At 44.1% G+C, this 19,992-nt stretch overlaps 1 protein-coding gene across 1 annotated transcript in view; it reads left to right on the top strand.

Moving 5' to 3' along the window:
- The window catches only part of DNAI1 (dynein axonemal intermediate chain 1), a 2,249,827-nt gene that overhangs the window by 635,114 nt on the left and 1,594,721 nt on the right, over positions 1-19,992 (top strand). The window lies entirely within an intron of this gene.

Genomic DNA, 19,992 nt, shown 5'->3' with positions numbered 1-19,992 from the left:
CAAAAGCAACAGAGACCTCCAAAGCAGACACCCAAGCAACCTCCACCCTCCAACACAAACCATGAAACACATACTTCACAAAACCAGTGTGCCACGCAATCACAGCCCTTAAGGCAAAATAACATACCTAACACACTAGTAATAGGTGACTCTGTAGTCAGGCACACTGATGTCCCACTCACTAGGCTGAACAAGGAGAAGGTTACTGTTAGCTGCCTGTCGGGTGCCAGGATCCGCCACATAACACAAGCACTCAGGTCACTCCAGAAAAAGTACAAATATGACTCTGTCATTGTCCATGTTGGTGTGAATGACCTGAAACGTACCTCCCTGGACTACATAAAAAGAGACATGGAAGAGCTCTCTGATCACATAGCCCAGGCCAGTATGACCCTAACCTTGAGTAGCATCCTGCCCTCACCAAGAATGATACCATGGTATAAAGAAAAAAATATCAATTTCAACAATTGGCTAAGCTTCTGGTGTCATTCAAAGGGGATCCATTGTCTGTCAGCTTGGGATGACATGCTCAATAAGCCACGCTGCTTCGCTAGAGACAGCTTGCACCTGTCACCCTTAGGCTTTTGAATACTGGCCAAAGGGCCTTTTTTAGGCAAGGCTCAAAAGACAAACCTACCGCCATAAATAACACAAGTAACATAAGACTGAGGGTAATGCTGCTCAATGCCAGAAGTCTAAACCTCAAAATGCACGCACTCGAGGCATTCCTCATTATGGAGAAAATCAATATATGTGCAGTAACAGAAACCTGGTTTAAGGCTCCAGAGAGCACCCCAGCACTACCAGGCTACAACGTATAACATACATTTCGGCCATAAAACCCAGACCGAAATACAAAAGGCAGGGGCATATCCATATTCATCAAGGATACCCACACCTTCAGGTGAGTGGCACAGCACGATGCTTCAGAGATCATCCATGGGCAACTAACAACAGGCAAAACTGCAATTCAAATTGTAGCCTACTACAGATCACCCACCATGACCCAGGTCCCCCATTCCGCATTTCTGGAAACACTGGGAAAAATAAAGGTCCTACCAAACACCCTGATATTGGGTGATTTCAATTACCCAAACATTAACTGGGAGAACTGCTCAAGTACTAACTCCCTTGCCCAACATTTCCTAGAATTTATAAACTCAAATGCCCTGGATCAACTGGTCAACACCCCCACCAGAGGTGTCAACATATTAGACCTGGTCATCACCAACATGGGCGACCGGTGTTCCACACTGGAGGTCAACAAAATCACTGGTTAGATATGACCATAAACTAATCACTGTGGATATTCACATTCTGCCCCCACCTCCGGTCAAAGAAGCCACTGTGAAAAAACTTTCAAAAGCAAACTTCATGTTACTTAAGACCGAGATGGAAAGTTTCAAAGCCCCCATGCTAAAGGATAACGCTGCCCAAGCTGCAAAATCCTTTACTAATGCACTCTACGAGCACCTACAAGAGTGTATGGATCGTGCTATCCCAAGCAAAACAAAGACTCACTCCTCCAAGGAAAGGAAACCAGTCTGGTGGACCCCTTCCATAAACAAGCTATACAATAGAAGGAGGAAACTGGTACAGAAAAGAATAAAATCCCAAGAAAGTAAGACATCCCTGATCAGTATCAGGAAGAAACTACGATCTCTCATAAAATCATCCAAGTCTAGCTTCGAAAGAAAAATTGCCAAGGACTCCAAAGATAACTACAAGGCATTCTTTTAGCTATGTGAAAAACTAAGTGGCAGTTCTCAGATCTGCTCGGAGTTAGTGCAGAATGGCACAAAATACACTGAACTGACTGATATCACCAACATCCTAGCAGACAGGTTCACTGCAAACTTCACCCCCCCTCACCCCCAAAAGGGCCCAAAACCATACCAGAAAAATGTACTGCCCCTGAAATCACAGACACTCAGGTTAAAACAACCCTCTCCAAAGCCAAAAACACAGCATCAATGTGACCGGATGGTGTCCCAGGCGCATCCTACATGAATTCAAAGATGAACTAACCCCTCACCTAAACAAACTGTTCAAACTCAGCCTGTCCACAGGCTACATGCCCATAGAGTGGCGTACAGCAACGGTTATTCCGCTCCACAAAGGTGGAGCCGCAACAGACCCCAGGAACTATCGCCCTATAAGCCTGACTAGCTTGGTCATGGATCTCATTAACAGAGACATTGGGAACCTCTAAGCACTGGACCCTACCCAGTTCTGCTTTGTTAAGGGCAGATAATGCCTCCTAAACCTGGTGGACCACTTTGAGATGGTTACCAAGGCTATAGACGAGGGGAAAGGTGGTCCACACAGCCTACCTAGACCTCGCAATGGCCTTCGACACCATTCCCCATTCTGGTATTATACACAAGCTCACCAGCCTGAACATAAACCCCTATGTCACAAGATGGATTGCCAACTGGCTCATGGACAGAACCCACATGGTAACAGTTGCGGGAGCTAGATCTGACTCTAAACCGGTTACAAGTGGAGTTCTCCAGGGCTCAGTCCTAGGACCCCTCCTGTTCAGCATATACTTCTCAGAGGTACAGGCAAGCACAGGAGGTCTATGGCTGACCAAGTTTGCAGACGACTGCAAACTAGGGGCTATAATTGACAATCTGGCTGACACAGACATCCTCCAGACGGGTCTCACTGTGACAGATACCTGGTGTCAAAACCATGGCCTCAAGCTAAACGCCAAAAGGTGCATAGTCATCCCCTTTGGAAAAAACAAAGTACCCACAAACTACCACATAGGTGGTAGCCCCCGAAATACAGAAGACATAATAAGGGATCTGGGGACCCAAGTAGATAGTAATCCCTCCTTTGATAATCACATTGCCATAGTGGTTAGAAAATCCTTCTATGTGGCCCACCTAATCACAAAAGGGTTTGCATCCTGATCAAAAGAGGTCATTGTGCCCCTCTACGCATTACTCATCAGAGCCATCATAGAGTGCAACTCCCCATTTGGGATGTGCCTTACAAGACACCTGCAACAGCTGGAAAGACCATAGAAGTACCTCACCAAGAGGATCACTGGCGTCAAACTGATGCCCTATGCAGCTCGACTGAAGAAACTCCAGCTGCACTTGGTTGCATAGCGCCTACTCAGAGGTGATCTGTGCCTGACATACAAAGCCATGTCCAACCCAGAATTGATGGACATGCTGCACCTAAAGAAAACCATATCCCCTCGAGCCACACACTCTAGGGATCTAAACCTCACCACAACAATAAATAGGATGTGCTGGAGGGATAGTTACCTGTCCCAGAGACTTCCCATGCTCTGGAACAAGATTCCAATCTACATTAGGCAGAGCTTTTGACTAACACTCTTCAAGAGAAACCTTGACGAGTGAATGGGAAATAGAAAGTTTACCCCGGGGATCACGTCAATGGCTGTGCTGGACAGAGGCACAGGGAACTAATCTAAGGGGGCGGCGAAATCCAACACAATTCTGGCTAGGCTTATAAATACCTTCAGGCAGATAGCCAAGTACCTACTTTATATATATATATATATATATATATATATATATATATATATATATATATATATATATGTATATTTATTTATATATATATAGAGAGAGAGAGACACACACACACACACACACACACACACACACACACACACACACACACACACACATACATACATTCACACACACATATTTATATGTTCAGGAAGAAGGAAGTAGTATTTTTTTCTGTCACTCTGTGTGCTGAAGCCAGTATGTTCGAAAAAGGTAAGTATTTCAAGTGTGTGTGTGTGTGTGTGTGTGTGTGTGTGTGTGTGTGTGTGTGAGTGAGTGCTTGTGCAGACATGGAGAAACTACTGAATGGAACGTTGGGGAAATGTTTCATTTGGTATCCTTTGAGTGCTTCTACATTCATTGACACTAAATGAATTATATACCCCAACAGCACTTTCAGTATTATGTCAATGTCTGCAGAAGCACTTTTACTGACAAGAAATGAAACATTTCTCCCAGTAACCCCTTCATTAGTATGTCCGTCTCTTCACAAGCACTTCACTGACACCAAATGGAACCTTTCCCCCAATGATCTCGTCAGTTGTTTCTCTATGTGTATCCAAGCAATTCACTTACAACAAAAGGAACATTTCTCCCAAATGATCCCTTCAGTAGTTTGTCCAAGTCTGCACAAGCATATTACTGAAATAAAACAATTCCCCCCAAAATGCCTGCACAAGGATTTTACAAATGAAAAAATGAATAACTTCCCTATATGAACCCTTCTGAAGTTTGTCCATTATTGCTGAAGTCGTTCACTGGCACCAAATAAAACATTTTCCCAAACAATCATTTCATTAGAATGTCCATGTCTGCAGAAGCATTTCACTGACACTAAATGAAATATTTCCCCCAGTGATCCCTGCAATAGTTTGTGCATGGCTGCATAAGCATTTTACCAACACCAAATGAAACATTTCCCCCAACGATCCCTGCACGAGTACTTCACTGATGTCAAATGAAACATTTCTTCCAGCGAACCATTTATCATTTTGTCCTTGCTTGCACAAGTACTTCTCTGATAGCAAATGAAATATTTCCCCCAGTGATCCACTGATTAGTTTGTCCATGTCTGCTTAAGCAGTTAACTGTCATTAAATGGTACATTTTCCCCAGCAATCCCTGGACAAACACTTTTACTGACACCAAATGAAGCTTTTCCCCTAGCAACCCCTCCAGTAGTTTGTCCATGTATGCACACACACTTAACTGACAGCATATGTAACATTTCCCGCAGCTATCCCTTCAGTTTATTTTCCATGTCTGCACAAACTCTTCACTGACATCAACTATAAATGGAAACGTTTTTCTTGTTGGGCAGAGGCTAGGAACATAGATCCCTTTTCAGCCCCAGTCCACGAAATTCTGGAATTCCTAGCAGAACTTTTTCATTTTGGGTCCACTTCGGCTACAATCAGGATTCAATTAGCTGCCATTTCTAACTTTATGTTGGTTTGTCAAATTCAAACATTATGTCTCATAAGCTCTGAAAAGCTCTCTTGAGAGGGACCACTCTTGTTAGGCCTCCAGTGAGAGATATCTCTCCTCCTTTGGACCTTAATTTGGTACTAGCTTCCTTAACTCTGCCCCCTTTTGAACCAGCAGCGTCCTTTTCCATTAAGTTTCTATCTTGGAAGACACTCTTTCTGGTAGGTATTACTTCAGCCAGACGCGACTCTGAACTTCAGGCACTATGTGGAGCATTTCTCCCCGGGCCTCCGCTGAAAACAGGCTCTGTGGAACCTAGTCGGACTTTCCCGGTCAACAAATGATAAATAAATTAAAAAAAAAAAATAAAAATGTGTTCGTCCTCCATACTTGGTTTTTCATAAGGACAGGGTTGCTCTGAGGACTAATCCTTAGTTTCTTCTGGAAGTCTGCTCAGAAAATAATTTAAACCAATCTATAGACCTTCCTCTGTTTTTCCCTAACCACACCAGCAAGGCAGAGTACAAATTACACCAATTGGACGTTCATAGACAATTGCGTTTTTACCTGCGTAGGACTAAGGAAATAAGGAAGTCGGACCAACTATTCCTTTCCTATGCCTCAGGCAAACAAGGTCTCCCAGTTTCCTAGGTGACCTTATCCAGGTGGTTGTCTCACACTATTACTTTCATTTATCAATTAAGGAACAAAGAGTTACCTATCAAACCGAAAGGTCATTCTACTAGGGCCTTGGCCACCTCTGTAGCCTTCCAATCTAGGTTGCCCATGGATTCTATTTGTGCAGTTGGTACGTGGGCAAATCCTCATACCTTTATTTCTCATTACAAGCTAGATATGGTCTCCAGGAGCAGAGCTGACTTTGTTTCCACCGTTCTGAAGAGTCTGTTCCAATGAGCCACCCAGGATTATAGGTGCAAGGGATGCTGTCCCAATCAGCAAGAACGAAGGTGAGATAGACAACTTAAGATAAAGAAGTTATGTACCTACCATAATGTTCCATGTTAGTTGTCTTCATCTCGCCTTCTTTCTTGCATCCCACCCTCCGTCCCCCTGTCCTATTCGACCGAGAGGAGATGGTTTCACTGGCTGAGTGTTCTCTGGTTTGTTTCCTCTTCTGACATAGAGAGTATAACAGGTATACTCAACCTATTTGTTTGGACAGCTTTATTCTCTGGCTATGTCTGGGGTTAGCTATTTCAAATGAGATCTGGGTAGCTATCGCTAGGCATCATGGGACAAGGGGTAGCCCCAAGCCAGTAAACAGCTCTTGAGCTATAGAAGATGGCCGAGTCGGAGCTGAGGATTGGCTCCGATCCTAACCAGCAAGATAGAAGGTGAGATGAAGACAACTAACATGGAACGTTATGGTAGGTACATAACTTCTTTGTCATCTTCTTCAACATACCCACCTTCCTTCTCCCAAGCTTGGGTGGATGTGGTAGCCTAGATAATATTTACTTGTTTTGTTTCTGTGTTCGTGCTTAATACATATAACAACTGTTATGTGCTTTGCTTTTGGGTGGTATACTCAAGATCTGGATTTGGTGCTAGAACACATTGCATTATGATGAAGGGGAAAGTGTTAGAACATGGGAAAGTTTCAGATGCTGAACTGACTGAGTATTATTAATCTTAGTCCTTCTGGTTGAAGATCATGGACTGTAATCATATAGCTCTGTCATTATGATAAATACATTTTATTTATTTATTTATTTATTTATTTATTTTACATTTGTTGACCGGGCTAGTCTAGCTGGAGAAATTTCCATTTTCAGTAGAGGCCCGGGGAGAAAAGCTCCACAGAGTGAGATACATTCAGAGATGAAAAAATTTACATTCAAAAAAAAAAATTGTCATACAAAAATGTAATAGCAGTACTCATTATAATGAAAATCTAAGAGTTAGTAATAGAGTTTGCAAGCAAACATTAAAAATAAAAGATAACACTCTTATATATAAATAAAAACTACTACAAGAGTTAGTTACTAAAAACACTCAGTACAGTTCAATTCTCAATTAACAAGTTGAAAAAATACTGATTGGATTAACATAGAAAGGAGTGAGGGTAAGGAGAATAAAGTGAGAGGAGAGTAAGGGAAAAGGTGGGAATAGAAAGTGGTGAAAATAAAAGTGGAGGCACTGCAGAATAGCAGGTAGAGAAGTAAAGGGAAGAGAAAAGAAAGACAAAAGTATGCAGAGTAGAAAGGAGAAGAGAAATGGTTTTATTAGGTAGTAATAGTGATAGACTAATCAGGTTTATTACAGGAGCAAAGCCAGTGATTTTGGAAATGCACTTTAATGTTCTGTTTGAAAAGAGGCAATGAAGTTATCTTTGTTATGCTAGTGGGTAACAAATTCCATTTTGTCCCCATAGCATTGGTAAATAGAGAGTCACCAGCATTATTATTTGATTTTGTTGAACTTGTCAGAAGTTTGCTGGATGAGCGGAGAGAGTTGAGATTTTTATAAGGGGCTATGAGTTGTGAGAGTATGGGGGTATTATTAGGTTGGTATAGTATTTTATGGGCAATGCAGAGTTGATGGATTAAAAGATAATTCTGAAACTCTGGCCAGCCTAGAAGTTTTAAGTTGAGGCAGTGATGAGTTCTATAGGGATTACCAGTAGCAAAGCGGGCAATGTTATTATAACAGGTTGCCAGTTTGTTAAGGCTGTTTTTTTTTGAGGTTAGTGAAGATAGGCGCAGCATATAGAAGAGTTGAAATAAGATGAGAGTGAGCAATCCTTGTTCTGGTAGATGGTGTAAGAAAAGGTCTGATTTGATATAAGGATCCTATCTTTTTGTTAACTAGCTTTATGGAGTTGTTAATGTGTAGGTCGAAAGAGAGATTATTGTCAATTGTAATACCTAACAATTTAGTTGAAGTGTCGGGTAAGATAACAGTGGCGCTGTTTGAAGAGATGGAGAAATGTAAGGGGGAGGTTCTAGATGTGGGAGTAAAAAGAAGAAGTTTGTTTTTTTTGGCATTTAGTAAGAGGAAGCGACTAGAGAACCATGTTTCTACTGTACTGAATACTTTTTGGGTGAGAGAGATTAGTTCTGGGGTAGATGGAGCTGAGCAAATGAGTGTCGAATCATCTGCATATTGAATGCAGGTTGCTTGAGGGATTATTGTTTGAAGATCATTAATGAAGAGGGAGAAAAGAAGTGGGCCGAGGATAGAGCCTTGAGGAACCCCTATGGAAACAGGCAGGAGAGACGAGATGTGGTTATCCCAGAGAACAGCTTGTTTTCTGTTTGTGAGGTAAGATTTAAACCATTTAATGGCTGGGGGATCAAATGAGATGGATTTGAGAGTATTAAGTAATAAGGGGTGGTTTACCATATCGAATGCTTTGGAGAGGTCAATGAAGAGGGCAGAAGAGAGTAAGTTGTTGTTTCGGTTCTGGTCTATAGTCTCTACAAAAGAAAGCAGGGCAGTGGTAGTACTGTGATGTGGTCTAAAGCCATGTTGGCAGTTTGCTATTATGTTATGCTTTGAGAGATATTGTACAAGTTGAAGGTGGATACACTTTTCCATAATTTTGGACAGAGGTGAGAGGAGAGCAATAGGCCTATAGTTGGAGTAGTCAGTTGAGTTTCCACCTTTGTGAAGAGGGATTATATGAGATACCTTCCAAACTTTGGGGATGATTCCTTCACTAATTGTCCTATTTATAAGAATAGATATAGGATATGCAACAACCTTAGCAGCCTTTTGAAGAAAAAGGGAAGGGAGTTTATCAGCAGAGGGGGTGCATGGTTTTAGCTTGAGAAGAAGTCTGTGAATATACGATGTGGAGATAGGTTGTAGAGAAAAGTTAAAAGAGGAGTTGGTTAGTTTACTTAGAGGACAGAAGTTGTTGGCATTAAGTTGTTTGGCTAGTGCTTGAATAGTTTCTGTGAAGAATGAGTTAAGAGCATCTGCAGTCTGTTGTGGGGTATCAGGGTCTGCATTTAGAGGGAAGGTGTTTTGGAAGTTCCTGGTGAGAGGAGTTTATTGATTGAGGACCAGAAAAGTTTAGAATTGTTAAGATGGGTTTGTTGTAGGTCAATATAGAATTTCTTTTTATCGGCTATAACTGCTTTTTTAGTTAGATTTCTATGCTGTCTGAAGAGTAGGAGATCTGTTTTATTTCTGTGGGATCTCCAACTAGCCCAGACTTTATTCCTAGCGAGAATAAGATTTTTGGTTTCATGGGAGAGCCAAGGGGCTGTATTGGATTTCATTCTAATAGCACGTTCGTGCATGTGTGTCAAGAATGGATAAAAATATTTTGTTAAAATGTAGTACTGCATCTTCAAGAGGGAGTGTTTTTAATGGGTTCCAGTTACATGCGCTGAGTTCGGCTTGAAGTAGGTCAGGATTAAAATGTTTGATGGTACGTATTTTTCTAGTAATGTGGGGATTTGGACAGTCAGTTTTTTCTCTTGTTATAAAAGTTAAGGAGTGGTCACTAACATCGTCTGGCAAGGTTCCTACTTTGTAATTAGTTTTTAATCTGTTTATAAGTATCCAGTCTAAAATGCTTTCTCTATTAGTATGTTTATTGAGCCTAGTAGTCAAGGTAATGGTTTGGGTGAAGCCGTGAAGGTTAATATGGGATGAAGGATTTTCTGCATTAATGCTATTCCAGTCTATGTTCAGATCTCCTAGAATGATGGTTTCCTGTGGATAAGTAGCTGATATGCAACTAAGATAATCTTCGAGTATTGGAATATTGTTACCAGGAGGCAGGTACATACAGATGATATGTATGGATTTTTTGGAATTTAATTGGAGTTTGATAATGATGGATTCTATCTTGCTATCTTGAGATGATAGGGGTGGAAGGCTAGTGATATTAAGATGTTTTTTAAAAAGAATAGCAACACCACCACCTTTTCTTTTGGGACGATCGAGTCTTACTATGTTATAGCCTTGGGGAATAATTTCAGTGTCTTTAGTGCTAGGTTTTAGCCAGGTCTCTGAGAGGCATAGAATATCAAATGAGTGTATGTGAAGGAGGGCATGTTGGTATGGTACTTTCTTGTTTAAGCTTTGGGTATTAAGATGTCCGATTAAGAAGCTATTATTGGTTCTGGGCATATATACTGTGGGGGAAGAGAGTGAAGGGCCAGGGTTAGGGTGGATATCACCATCTTGAAGGGTAGGATTGCTACATTTTATAACCAGGTAGAGTCTAAGTAAGGTTAGATTTTTATTTTTGTTATAAGTTGTCAAGACATAGTTGAGATGTCTAAGTCTGTGGAATTTTGGTAGTTGATAATTGGGGGTAGATGAAGTAAAAGGATAAGAGATAAGTGGAGTGATGAATGTAGAGGTGTGTTTATGTGGAAGGAGGGATGGAGTATCAAGTGATATCTTGTAAGAGGATAGGAGATAGATTGAGCATAGGGTGGAGAGTAGCAGGAATGACAATAAATGCTGGCTAGGCAGGTAGGGAGCCATGGTAAGATGAGTTTGAGACGTTAGAGAAGGCAATAGAGTGTATGGGAGGCAGGATGTAAAAGGGGTATTCTACTGTAGAGTAGATATAAAGATATAATAGGAATAGGGAAGAGTGGACAGTAAAGTGGTAAGGATTAAAGTGGGATAGATAAGTAAAAGATGTAGAGAGGAGGAATGGGAAAAATACAATGGGAGTGTGTTGTAGAGGTGGGGTGTGTGTGGATGGGAGGAAGTTTGAGCGGGAAGGAGAAGGATTGGAAGGGAGGGATAGGGGAGTGGCTAACAGTACTATAAGGTTAGGACCCCTGGGGGTGGGTGGGAATTGGGGGTAGGGAGGGGAGCGGAGTGAGCCCGTAGGGCGAACGGAGCGGGTACACACAACAGGAGGTGGAGAGCGGAGACGATCAGAAATGCAGGTAGGTATGGCAGGAGCAAACAGTATATGGAAGGAAGAGAAAGACAGGAGACCAAAGTAGACCAGTGGAATAGGAAATAGGTATGCAGGAGTAGGTAGAAAACAAGCAGTAGGAGGTAAGGTCGAGAGGGGTGAGGTGGAGCTGAGAGGTCAGGCAGAGTACTGGAGCAGTACCAGCACTATTAGCAGGGAGATAGGCAGACTGTAAGATAGAATATCGAGCTTAAGGGAGATAGGGAATGTAACAAATAACTTTAAGGGCTGATTCTAGGCATGAGAAGTAGTGATGGAGAAAGAGAATAAGGAGAGCGCCACCTAGTGGCTAGGGCAGGTGAAAAGAGGGAAAAGTCTCAAGAAAAAAGAGAGTAGTGTAGAGGCAGGAGAAGGCAAGAGTAAGGGGATATGAGAAGGAGACATCTGCTCAACACACTCTCCTCGCTTGTAAGTATGTTTCCCTCCTTATCTTTTATCACCTTTACCTGCTGCACATCTTTCCTAGCTCGGTCCCTCTGTCTAGCCAATTGGTGCAGGTCCTTTTCTCCCTCCTTAGTGTCCAACCTTTCATACAACTCTTCATATGCCTTATCCTTAACCTTCACCACCTCTCTCTTTGCCATGCACCTCATCTCCTTATACTCCTGTCTACTTTCTTCATCTCGCTGACAATCCCACTTCTTCTTTGCCAACCTCTTTCTCTCTATACTCTCCTGTACTTCCTCATTCCACCACCATGTCTCCCTGTCATCCTTCCTCTGTCCAGATGTCTGAGACTCTAAATGAATAATGGAAGGAAAGAGTATGTATCCATATATGTGTGCTGTAGATGTAGAGAGGGCATCAGTGCCTCAGATACTGAAATAAGTGGTATGCTTCTTTATGGTCATGTAATAGCACTCAGCACCTGACAACTGGATCTGAAGTAAGCTATCTTGGATTTTCCAATAAGCAGCAGAACAGACGTAACATGTCATACCTGAAGTACGAGCCTAAGATAAGAACGTCTTGTGTTGTTGTTTTCTTTCGGTTTTTCCCTGCTATGGGTCGCCACAGCGGAACTCTGGTCCGCTAATTATTGGCAGTAGATTTTCACGAACGCTGAGGTGCCAGCTCGACGTCCAATCTTCATTGAAGGCATGCCCATTTACACATGTCTTTCAAATGCCCATCCAACCGAGGGGAGAACATGCAGACTCCACACAGAAGGTACTCCCCACACTCCAGTCGAGAATCGAAAGGGAGAACCTCTTGCTGTGAGGCAACAACGCTACCGCTGCACCACCGCTAAACAATATTTTGTTTTATAACCATGATCCTTGGTTGGAGGCATGTGGAAGCTCTAAATGTAAGAAGCTGTGCTTCAGAGCATACAAGAGAATAACAGTTTCACAAGGTTAACCGTAAACATTTTTTGCAAGTTAATTATACTGGTATGGTGTTATCTGAAATGGTTTACATGTGGATGTTCTACATGCAGCTACATTAAATCTCTGCTTCACAAACTAAAACCCTGTTCTACATCTGCTGACAGTATACCTCTCTACTTTTTTCAGATAGCAGCTGACTCTCTAGCCCTCCTAGTCTCTATACTGATAAACCGTTCTATCTCCGAATCAAAAGTTCCCTCTATCTGGAAAAAATTCTATACCCTATCATACACAAAGGAGATAACTCCATAGAAATCTCCAGTTTCAGACCTATTGTCATCCTGTCACCTCTCCAAAAAATACTAGAAAAATGCATGCATAAGCAAGTCATGGAACACTTCAAGAAAATCTGCTCACTCCTACACAACATGGCTTTCGTCCAAAACATAGCACAGCTACTGCCCTCCTATTCTTTGGCAGCACTGTCTCTCTAGTCAGAGATAATAAATTAGTGTCATGCTTATTCCTAGATTTCTCTAAAGCATTTGATATAGTATCTCACTCCTTTATTCTGGACAAACTCACTAACCTTAACTTCTCCACCTCTACCATTGCCTGGTTTGATAGTTACCTCACAGATCAACTACAATCAGTAAAATGTCTCTCTGCTCTCTCACCTCCTCTCCCTATCATAATGGATGTTCCCCAAAGGTCTATTCCTGGTCCATTACTCTTCAATATCTTTACTAATCTGCTCAATACCTCTTGCCCTCAGTCATCTCTTGTCCAATATGCTGATGATTCTACGTCCATCACAGTCACAGACACCCTCTCTGACTTATATTCTTACTCAGGCATCCTTCAACTCTGTTGATACCTCACTCTCTAACAACCAGTTAATTTTGAATCCTAAAAAGACCAAACTTTTACTTTTTATTCCCAAAAATCTAAACCACCTTAGGCCTACTTTTGCTATCCATTCTTTAAATAAAACACCTATCATAGCTGAACCCAACACAAAACTTCTAGGGTTCATGATAGATGACTAACTGAAATTTGATTTGCATGTGAACACTTGTATTAAGAAAGCCCATAAAAAACTTAGCCTCTTACATAGAAGTAAACAGTTCCTCTCTAACAAAGTTAAAGTCTCCCTCTGTTGTGCCTATCTCCTACCAAGCTTATTGTACAGCTCTCAAATCCTCACTAACCTCAAAACCTCTCCTAACTAAGCTTGAGACTACCTATAACAAAGTGGCTAGATTTGCTGCAAATCAAAGCTATAGATCTCATCATTGTCTCTCCTTAAAACATTTAAAGTGGCTAGAATTCTCCCACCTGTTACTTCTCTCCCAGCTTCAGCTTATCCACTCTATCTTGTACCAACCATATTTCTGTCCCAACATGTCCCCTCTAATCTCCCTCTACACTCCTTCTAGGACTTTCCGTAGCTCAAACAAAGACTTACTACAGATCTATAAACCCAAGAGCAAAATTGGTCAAAACCTCTACAGCTTTAACCCTACCATTTCTTGGAACAAACTTATACCAAAGCTCAAGAGCTATTTTTACCGGCTCGAGGTAACCCTGTATCCCACAATGCTAGGCACTAACTACCCAGATCTCATTTGCTGCTTAGCTGCGAGGTTGCGTTTTTGCCGGCTCTCTGGTAAACTTTTTTCAGAAGCAGTTTTCTGGTAAGGTTTTTCCATTTTATTTTCAGGGTTAGTGTACGTTTATTTCCCCTTTACCCTTTTAGAGTAACCAGCCTTATATAGTCCCCTTTTGGGTCTGTTTTCTATCCCCTTGGTCCTACGGTTCTCCTCATATTATCAGGCATTCGAGCCAAGTTTGTACTGTAGTTTTCTCTTCAGTTAAATTATCAGTTTAATTATTTTAATCTTAGTCTTCGGTGTGGTGAAGTGACTGGACTAAGTTTTCTTTAGTGTGGTGTGTGTGTGTGTGTGTGTGTTTGGGTGTGTTTTACCACAAGATGTCTAAGGAGTCCAAGGTCTCAGGCTTCAAGAAGTGTGACTCGTGCTGTCAGAAAATGTCTCTGACAGACGGTCACACTTCTTGTGTTTATTGCCTAGGCCCTCTGCACCTGCAGGACTCTTGTTCTGTCTGCCATGCATTCAGTTCAAGAGTCCTGCAGGAACGCAGAAACAAATTGATTTTGAGAGGCTTGTTGAAGCCCGAAGGTTCCCCGGCCAAGTCCTTGTCGGGCAAACCTGCTAAGCCCACTAAATCGTCGGCTCCGAGTACAGAGCCTCCGACCAGTGGCGCTACTTCTGTTTCTGCATCGGCTCCGGCTGGAGCCGAGGCTTCAAGAACTCAGTTGGCTCCGATAGTTACGTCGGAACCGTCTTCGAGTCATAAGCACTCCAGGTCCCCTTCCTTGGAGTCGGTCCATTCGGCTCTGAGATCTCCTTTGCTTTCGGAGCGCAGCCATCGGTCCCATTCCTCTCGGTCTTCCAGGCTTTCAGACCATGACCTCGAGAGGGTGGTTAGCAGACTCCTTAAGTCGCAGGCACTGGCCCAGATGCTTCATAGCCCTTCTCAACAGACAGTGGCTATCCCCATTCCATCGTCGATTCCTCCTCTGACTCTTCCCCTGAGTTTGGCGCCGGAGTTTGTGGGAGCCGGGACCATCGACACGTTGGAGCCAATACCACCCATTTCGGCTCTGTCATCTGCTCTGATTTCTTCTATGGTGCCATCCTTGGAGGGATCTGGGCGCCATGACTCCCTCGTCGGCTCCGAGGGAGAGAGTGGCATCGGACCCTTGTCCGACCCCATTCTCCCTCTCGGAGCCTCGGCGCTGGTGAGTTCGGCTCCGACATCGGCCTCGGAGCCATCCCTCTCGGTGCCGGGAGGGGTCCTTGTCTCTTCGGAGCGGGGACCTTCTTCCCTGCCTGATAGGGGTGCTTTCGAGGTCATGAGGAGTGTGCTGGCCCCTGTGCCTGCTCCTCGGTCGGCTCCCTCAGCTCCTCCCACTGTAATGCTTGCTACGGTCTCTACCTATCCTCTCAACCCTGACCGCAGAGATCCTATGCCTTAGGGGCCCCCATTCGGAGCATCCTCCTCTTCTGAGGCCTCCCCTGATCCGTCAGGGGAGCCCCCTCAGAAGAGGAAATGTAAGAGGAAGCATGTGGACTCCCCTGAGTCCGTCACATCTGACACCGACTTGGATGAGTCAGAAGGGTCCCCATGATCCCCCTCTGAGGATGTCTCCTTTTCTGACATCCTTGAGATCCTTAAGCAGAGGGGAAACTGGTCTACCCTCAATCCTTCCGAGGATGAGTCGGTCTACCTAGAGGCGTTTGGTTCTCGCCCTTCCACCTCCTGGGTGTCTCTGCCCTTTGACCCCCTTATGGAAGTGGTAGCCAGGAAGGCATGTACAGCCCCTAACTCGATGGAACCTACCCCACGGAGGCCTTCAAAATTTATCACAGCCCCTTCTGATAAACAGTTTTTGACCAAGGGTGTCCCTGTTGATGCCATGGTGGTGGCAGCAGCCACTAAGAAGGAACTGGCCGATCCTTCAGTACCTATCCATCCTCCTAATAAGGAATCTAGGACCATGGATAGGTATGGCAAGCAGATGTTTTCTTCAGCGACTTTTACCATGCGGTCGCTGAATTACTTATGTCATTTCACCCACCTTCAAAGAGACTTGCTCAAAGAAAAGGGTGATACCCTACAGGATCCAACAGCTGCGGGGTCTCAGGCCAAAATCAACTCCCAGCTGGCAACCCTAAACTCGATTGTTAACTCCTCCATGCGGCTTATTTCTTATGCGGCCGATGGGGCGAGTAGAGCTGCAGGTACAGGAGTGGCCTTAAGACGTCATGCCTGGATGCGGCTTTGTAACTTTGCTGACCTCTTTAAGGCGTCCTTCACCAACTCTCCCTTTGATGGTTCGGCGTTGTTTGGACCTCAGGTGAAGGACACTTTAACCAGATGCGAACAAGAAGGCAAGACTCTCTCTGCCATGGGAGTCTGTTTTTCCACTCCATCTAGACCATACCCTAAAAGTCAGAAAGGTGGAAAAATGTGGTTCCGCAAACCACAGAGAGTCACGCCGGACGCACGAGGTGAGTTCCCCTCTAGAGGCAGGGGGTGAACAATAACAGACACCACCCCAGGGGCAGAGGGGGTCCACAGACTCAAGGTAGCAGAGAAGCTGTCTCTGGCCAACCCTTCCAGCATCCCTGAGAAGCTGCCCGACTGTCCAGCTTCGGAGGCAGTCGGGGGAAGATTATCACTGTACCCAAAAGCCTGGCTTTCCCTCACCAAAGACAGATGGGTACAGTCAATCATATCAGAGGGTTACAAAATTCCCTTTGTTCACACCCCAAAACAGCCAAAAAGGCCCCTTCCAGATGTTCCACCCGGTCTAAGGGAACAAGCAGTATTAGAAATCTCAAAACTGCTAAGAAAAAAGGCCATCCAACCAGTCCCAGCAGACCAGCAAGGATCTGGAATCTACTCCAAGTTCTTTTTGGTACCAAAAAAGACAGGGGACTGGAGACCAATTTTGGATCTCAGCAGACTGAACAAGTCTGTTCAAAGAACGAAGTTCCGGATGGTCACGCTACAGTCCATTGTACCCTTTTTGGGCCAGGACCATTGGATGTGCTCTATAGACCTTCAGGATGCGTACTACCATATCAAAATGCACAGGCGCTCCAGGAGGTTTCTCCACTTTCGGCTGGGGGCCAGTCACTACCAATTCAGGGCCCTGCCCTTTGGTCTCACTACAGCCCCCTGAGTATTCACCAAATGTATGGCAGTCGTTACGGCTCATCTGAGGCGTCAAGGATTCCAGGTGTTTCCATATCTGGACGACTGGCTCCTTACCGCCACCACCAGGTGTCAACTTATTCAGTCCAGAGATTACACCATTCAGATTTGCGAAGAGCTAGGTATCTCCATAAATTTCGAAAAGTCTGTTTGTCGCCTTGTCAGTCTATTACCTTCATAGGCGCCATATTAGACACAGTCGAACTATCTGCAAAACTAATGGCACAAAGACTCTCAGATATTCGCAAGCATGTTCATATCCTTCTTCAGAACAACAAAATCCAGGCCAAGTTTGTACTGAAGACTCTAGGTCTCATGGCGGCTGCCATTACGTTACTTCCCTTAGCTCACTTCCACATGCGACTTCTTCAGTGGATGCTCTTCTCTCAGTGGTCCTTCCAGCAGCTCCCGATGTCACACAACATTTCAATAACCCAATCATGCAAGAAACACCTGTCTTGGTGGATGGTCTCCCTTCAAGTGATTCAGGGCAGACCCTTTGTCCCCCCCCCCCGGTTGCTACAGTGACAACGGTTGCCTCCCTGATCGGGTGGGGGGGGGAATTTTCAGGGCAGGATGGTCCAGGGCACTTGGCAACCTTTCGAGTGCCACCTGCACATAAATGTCCTGGAGATGAGAGCAGTACTTTTAGCGTTGCAAGCCCTTCAGGACTCTCTTCCCATCGGGACGATTGTAGTTCAGACGGACAATATGTCCGTAGTGTGGTACATCAACAAGGAGGGTAGAACCAAGTCCTATCCCTTATGTCGAGAAGCACTCAGACTTTGGCAGTGGGCGATCTCCTCTCAGCAGTTTCTGATAGCAATGCATATCTCCGGGAAGTCCAACGTCATAGCGGACAGGCTGAGCAGGGCCATTCTCTTGCCGCACGAGTGTCTCTCAAGCAGTCAGTAGTGGAGAAAATTTTCGGAAAATGGGGTCAGCCTTGCTGCAGTCTTTTCGCAACACCCCAGAACAGCAAGTGCCACGAATTTTTCACTCTCTTCCTGGCCACCCCCCCCCCCCCAGAGACGCTCTAGTCCACAATTGGCCCCGGGGTCTCCTGTATGCTTTTCCCCCTTTTCCATTAATCACTCAGTTGATTCAGAAAGCTACCGCCTTGAGATCCACAATGATCCTCATTGCTCCGTACTGGCCTCGACAAATCTGGTTTCCGTTCCTGCATCGTTACCTCTTGGAGCAGCCCTGGCATCTGGACCCAGTTACAGATCTCTTGACCCATCAGTCGGGCAAGCTGCACCAATCCCTCCCCTCTCTCAACCTCACAGCTTGGTTGCTCCACTTCCAACCTTAGCCAGGCTTCCCTTTATCTCCCATTCGGTGCGTGACATAATTTTAGCTTCTCACAAATCTTATACCAGGAAGATTTATGCCAGCAAATGGAAATGTTTTTCCTTCTGGGCAAAATCTAGGAACATAGACCCATTCGTGGCTCCTATCCAATCGGTCCTGGATTTTTTGGCCGAACTTTTTCAATCAGGATCTTCTTCGTCCACTATCAGAGTCCAGTTAGCGGCCATTTCAAATTTTCATGTTGGCCTGTCAGACTTCTCTATTATGTCTCATAAACTTTGTAAAGCCTTCCTTAAAGGTATCTTTTTACTTAAGCCCCCGGTCAGACATCCCCCACCGCAGTGGGGTTTGAATCTAGTTTTAACCTCCTTGATTCTCCCTCCCCTTGAACCTGCGGCTTCCTGTTCTTTGAAGTTACTTTCATGGAAGACTTTGTTTCTAGTGGCCATAACTTCTGCGAGGAGATTCTCAGAACTTCACACCCTTTGCGTTCGTCCTCCTTATCTGGTTTTCCATAAAGAACTAACCCCTCTTTTTTACCCAAGATATCTTCTGAAGCAAATCTAAACCAGACTATCGATCTCCCAGTTTTCTTCCCTAATTACTCCAACAGAGTGGAACAAAAGTTGCATTTCTTGGATGTTCATCGCCAACTCCGTTACTACCTGGATAGAACCAAGCAATTTAGGAAATCTGACCAGCTCTTCCTGTCTTATGCTGAAGGGAAGAAAGGCCTTCCAGTTTTCAAAGTAACCCTTTCTAGATGGTTGGCCTCTGTCATCACTTTCATCTATGAACTGAGGCGTCAAAAGCTTCCTTCAAAACCTAGAGCCCATTCAACTAGAGCCTTAGCTACGTCAATAGCTTTTCAGGACAGGTTACCTTTAGATTCAATTTGTGCGGCAGCCACATGGGCCTCTCCCAATACCTTTATTTCTCATTACAAATTGGACATGGCCTCCAGAAGCTGAGCTAACTTTGGTTCCACCGTCCTCAAGAGTCTGTTCCGATGAGCCACCCAGGGTTGAGGTGCTAGGGATGCGGTCCCATCCAGCAAGAATGAAGGTGAGATTGATAACTTAACATTGAGAGGTTATATACCTACCATAACGTTCCATGTTAGTTGTCTTCTTCTCGCCTTCTTTCTTGCATCCCACCCTCCAACCCCCTAGCATGGACAGACCGATAGGATCATACGGGGCCTTCTTTTTTGCCCAGTATGGTCTCCAGTGGTTATCCCTTTCTTGGGATGGCTATCTATATGGGTATGCCTCTCTCTCCTTTGTTCTGGGGACAGAACTGCTATAGTGTTAGCTATCAAACGAGATCTGGGTAGTTAGCGCCTAGCATTGTGGGATACAGGGTTACCTCGAGCCGGTAAAAATAGCTCTCGAGCTTTGGTATAAGCCGAGTCGGAGCCGAGGATCGGCTCTGAACCCATCCAGCAAGAAAGAAGGCAAGAAGAAGACAACTAACATGGAACGTTATGGTAGGTACATAACTTCTCATTTTGTTAACTTCTAGCTATCATTAATAGTCAAAATGAGCACACTATTGAATTGTATATTAGCAAATGATCAATATGAAACAGACATTAAGAAATATGTACAGCTGCTGTATTCTTTTGCTTGAGATT

The sequence above is a fragment of the Protopterus annectens genome, chromosome 1.part1, assembly GCF_019279795.1.
Source record: "Protopterus annectens isolate FY-2018-M chromosome 1.part1, PAN1.0, whole genome shotgun sequence".
Taxonomy (NCBI): Eukaryota; Metazoa; Chordata; order Ceratodontiformes; family Protopteridae; genus Protopterus; species Protopterus annectens.
The sequence above is the reverse complement of the archived record's forward strand: the minus strand, read 5'-3'. Positions and strand labels throughout refer to the sequence as shown.